General features: G+C 43.9%; 1 pseudogene; it reads left to right on the top strand.

Annotated features, from left to right (window-relative positions):
- Window positions 1-4,303: 4,303 nt before the first annotated feature.
- LOC143439953 (large ribosomal subunit protein eL29 pseudogene) lies at window positions 4,304-4,905 on the top strand (annotated as a pseudogene).
- The last annotated feature ends 314 nt before the right edge of the window (window positions 4,906-5,219 follow it).

Genomic DNA, 5,219 nt, shown 5'->3' with positions numbered 1-5,219 from the left:
GATGGGGAAGACCAGAGTGATGAATCATTAAGAACAAATGGGCTGGGAACACATTTCCTTCTATCCTGGTGCTGTTCACACCCACAGTAACCATGAACACCTGGAAAGCCACAGAGGAAACAGAAATGATGAAGGTAGCCATGCTTACCACATTCGGTGGATGGGAAAGGAACTGTCTTGAATCACATCATTTACATTGTAGTAGAACCAAGAAAAATTAAAGGGCACAATGCATTTGCAACTAGCCTCCTAAAAAGAAGATGCCTTTCTAATACTGTACAAATAGGAAGTTGTGAATGATCATTATGGCGGGAATGATGCTGAGATGCCTGTATCCTGGTGCTTTACTCTGACCGTGATAAAGTCCCATTTTAAAATCAACCGAATTGAGGAAAATTAGAAATGGAATCTACCTTGACATTAAAGGTTTCTTCTTGCATTGATAGATATGAAGAAACACTTTTCTTACTAATAACTTTGTAAGCTAATTTAGAAGGAGGCACTGGGAGGAACTTATGGCTCAAGTTTACAGGAAAGGTTGAACCACAAGCATCAGCCAGTTCTTTGAGACGCCATGTCAATCCCTGATTCAATCCCACTGAGCAGAACATTTAACTTGGAAAACTCAGGGACAGAAGTAAATCTTACACCTATTATGTTTTAAAATGGGGGCAAATTTTGGGTATAACGTTTTAGTACATTCCTTTCATGAATGAAATCATGGGGAATTCAGATCTGGTTGACATCAACAAGGGTGAGAGAAATCTACATGGACTGGAAAATCCCCTGAGTCTCTATCTAGATGAGCCTGCATCTGTCTTAGCCTCTGGTCACTGAAAGATCTGAGCTTAGTGGGATGCCAGGAAACATCTCCAACATGCCCGAATTCCAGCCCCTTTTCTATATTACAGAATAAACTTTATGTAAATTAATCTTTATTTTAAACCATCAACATCGTCCACTTTGATTCATACATGGATGTAGGATCCCTTAGCTACATGTGATGGTTTCTATATGCTAGGTCCAGGGAGTGGCACTGTTAGAAGGTATGGCCCTGTTGGAGTAGGTATGTCACTGTGGGTGTGGGCTTTAAGATCCTCATCCTAGCTGTCCAGAGGCCATTCTCCTAGCAGCCTTCAGATGAAGATGGAGAACTTTCAGTTCCTCCTGTACCATGCCTGCCTAGATACTGCCATGTTCCCACCTTGAAGATAATGGACTGAACCTCTGAACCTGTAAACTAGCCCCAATTAAATGTTGTCCTTTATAAAACTTGCCTTGGTCATGGTGTCTGCTCACAGCAGTAAAACCCTAAGACACTACACAAAATAGTCCTGGGTTAGAGGCTGGAAATTACCTGGTACTGTGTAATAAATTGAGTTCTAGACCGTACCAACCCTGTTGCCTCTGACTTTAAATTTGATGAAGACAGACCCTTCAGTATGTCTGACATGGGAAATACCAACTTAATCTAATCATTATATATTTTTATGTATGCATATAGAGTTTTAATATATATGACAAACACAGCATCTGGATTACATAGGTAGATGAGACACAAAATAAGCCCTCTTGATGTATACAGTTCTTCTCCTACTGCTGTGTTTTGAACCTGTGTTGAGTTGATTCAAAAGTGGTAAGTTGTAAAAGTGCTTTTTGGGAAGCAGTTCATGGATTGGTGCCTCTATAGAGGGCTGGAGAGAACCGTCCTCAGCTAGTTTACTTACTCAGCTTCCACCATGCATTGTCCCTTTTGCCCTCCCATCCTCTGCCATGTGAATGCACCTACAAGTGTCATCTTGTGGAATAGACAACAGACCTACTAGGGCCTCAATCTTGTGCTGGATAGGCCTTGCAACTGCAAGAAAGAAACATCTGCTTTTTATAAACCTCTCAGCTTCAGGCATTTTGTGGTAATGGCAGTTGCAAACTGAGACTGTATCTTAAAAACACCGAGTGTCTGCTGACCCCGTGTGGTTTATTCTTCTCCATTTATTTCACATCTATTATGTATCATTAAATGTGCTGCTTGAAGCATAAAATCCTTATTCATACCACCTGTATCTAAATCATCTATTCATATTCTAATATATCTACATATCCATAACTATATTGCTGGATGTATCAATCGCTTTTTGATGTTTCCACAAATAGCAGCTTAATGTTTAATTTATACTTACTGATAATATATAAGATTTGGTTATTTTAAATATCAACTTTGTATCCTGTCTTCTACCATGTTCACTTTCCTTTTAATGGATGTTTAGACCCTTAGTCTTTATTTGTATGTTACTCTACCCTTACAGTTTTTCTTTCCATCGACTGACAACACAGACACTCTGGTAAAATAGGCAAAGACTATTGTAAGGAAGAATGGGGAGATGATAAGAGCAGAGGTCGGACCAGCTCTGTGACATGGGAAACCAAAACAATGGGAAATAACAAAGGGTGGCATAACATGAAAAACCCGATGCTGACAGTAAGTAAGGCTGCTGATGTGGACATGGTCTCTGACAGAAGCACCGGGAAGTACATTCACAGGCAGTGACAGTGCTTTAGCTGTTGTTTCGTTGAATGCTTTAGTCACCCCCGAGACCATGCAAAGGATCCCCAGGCAAAAACAGAAATGTAGAGGAATAACTCAGTCAAATGCAGGAATAGAGAGGCTCTGCACTCCTGTACGGATTAGAAACCATTATAAAGTGGCTTAAGAGGGAGCTGAGTCCACCCCACCCCACCCCACCCCACCCCACCCCCATCCTTCACCCCCACTTCTCCTATTCTCTCTGCTATGCAAGGATGTGGAGATCCTTTCTTCAGGGTATAGACTCTGCCATCTATGAAATGCATGGGATCCTGGGGTCTGGAGTCTGCTTCCATGACCTTGGACTCTAAGACCAGACTGACCCTGAGGGCATTTCTGTTTTGATCCAGTTGCTCAGTAGCCAGTATTTTGTTATTTCTGCCCAAATGGACACATCCAGGTACACTTTGATGTTTTCTGTTGATCCCACAATGTTTAATTCAGGCTCCGGATGGCTGTATGCAAATCAAGCTGCCCTAGAATACTGGTTAGCTAGAATGTGGCTCTGAACATCCTCTTCTCCCCACACAGCCTCATCCTTAGCTATTTTATTCAATATTCTTCCAATACCAGAGTCCTTGGCCAGTTTGAACCTTGTTTGTATTGGGAACCAAACCCCTTTTATGTGACCCAGCTGCGTCCTGGGCAGTCTCTTTACACATTCAGTGGCGTGGTGTCCGTGGCTCCCTTTGTGCCACAGCACAGAGAATGACCATGCCCCCTTCACTCACTTGTTCAATACAAATTTGAATGAATGGTACATATGCTCCCCAAACTAGAAACTTTTAATCCCCTGGGTTATCTAATTGTTAATAAAAATTGATTTGGTGATAATGAACATTGATTTATTTTTTAATAAAGAGAAATTGTATTATTCTCATGCATAGCTGCACTGTGAGTGGGCTGTTCCTCACTACCGTAGTGTAAATACTGCAGAGCTTACAGCTTGATGCTCCGCATTGAGAACACGAAGCTAGGTTCTGCCACCCTACTCTCTCCAAATGAGCTGGGTGAATGCGCCTCAGTGTGCAGACCTGCATAATTGCCAGTGCCCAGCTCACGCTCTGCTCTTTCTTCCCGGTGGGCTCGTGTTTTAAATGTTGTCCGTGGGTTTTAAATGTCGTCCGTGGGCAGAAACAAACATGCCTAGATACCACAGACTATACATCTCCTCGCTTCCAGCTTCCTTTTTGTTAACTTGGCGAGATGTGCTGACTTTGTGGAATCACCAACCACCGCGTAAATGATGCATGAAAATGAGTTGTGAGACCAGAGCTCCGGGCAGAAAGCAATCCCAACCTCACTCTGCTGTGCCCTTAGTAACCACGCCACTGAGAACAAACATGGTGCATAAATCTCTTCTCATCTGGAAAAGGCAAATCCACAGATGAGAAAGTAAGAGGTCCCGGAGACATTCTGCCCACCAGCAGGACTTCCGGTGTCAGTGACAATCACAGCCGCTGCGACAGACAGGAGCAGAGATGGAGTACACAAAACTGTTTCTACCTGTTTTGTTCTGGTCTCTCTGAGACGGTGGTCTCTTGTCACCCGGGGCTGGCTTTGAACTCACTATGCAGCAGAGGATCTATGTGAATTTCTCATTTTCCTGCCTTTTCCTCCTGAGTGAGGCAGGTGTGTGTGAGACCACATCTGGCCTTTATTTCCATATCTAAAAAATGGCTCTCAAATCTAGAAAGAAGCTCTTTCTCTTCTGGTCCCAGGCGCTGCGGAAGCCGAAGCTTACCGTGCAGACATGGCCAAGTCCAAGAACCACACCACACACAACCAGTCCCGCAAATGGCACAGAAATGGCATCAAGAAACCCCAGTCACAAAGATACGAATCTCTTAAGGGGGTTGACCCCAAGTTCCTGAGGAACATGCGCTTTGCCAAGAAGCACAGCAAGAAAGGCCTGAAGAAGATGCAGGCCAACAATGCAAAGGCAGTGAGTGCACGCACAGAAGCCATCAAGGCCCTGGTGAAGCCTCAGGTCACCAAGCCCAAGATGCCAAAGGGCCCCAGCTGCAAACTCAGCTGCCTGGCTTTCATCGCTCACCTCAAGCTTGGGAAGCGGATTTGAAGCTACATGGCCAAGGGTCGTAGGCTCTGCCAACCAAAGCCCAAGGTTCAAACCAAGGCAGAGGCCAAAGCTCCAGCTAAGGCCCAGGCCAAAGCTCCAGCCCAGGCTCCTAAAGTTGCCCAGGCCCCCGTGAAGGCCCCATAGAAAAGGCTCCTGCCAGTGTGAAGACAGATGGACTGCCATGACACACCTACCCACACACTATTTGCAGATGACCAGTGTCCTAGGCTGTTTTTACAAATAAACTCGAGGCAAGATCTGTTAAAAAAAAAAATCTAGAAAGAAGTATTCATTAAAGACAACTCAATCTCACCACCAGCAGAGTTTTAGAACTTTTCCTTCACAAAAGCCCTGAATGGAGTGCACGACAGAAGTCACCATCCCTAATGTAGCTCCTCAGAAGGTCCTATTTATATAGTTTGTAATCAAGTTCAGGAAAGAACTATAGTTTACTGAAAATATAGGCCAGTGGTGCTCACTGTGAGTCGCCACCCCCTTGTGGGATGAACAACTGTTTCACAAAGATTGCCCAAGACCATTAGCAAACATAGATAT

Source organism: Arvicanthis niloticus, chromosome 28 (genome assembly GCF_011762505.2).
Source record: "Arvicanthis niloticus isolate mArvNil1 chromosome 28, mArvNil1.pat.X, whole genome shotgun sequence".
Classification (NCBI taxonomy): domain Eukaryota; kingdom Metazoa; phylum Chordata; class Mammalia; order Rodentia; family Muridae; genus Arvicanthis; species Arvicanthis niloticus.
Note: the sequence above shows the minus strand (reverse complement) of the source record. Positions and strands in the feature narration are given on the sequence as shown.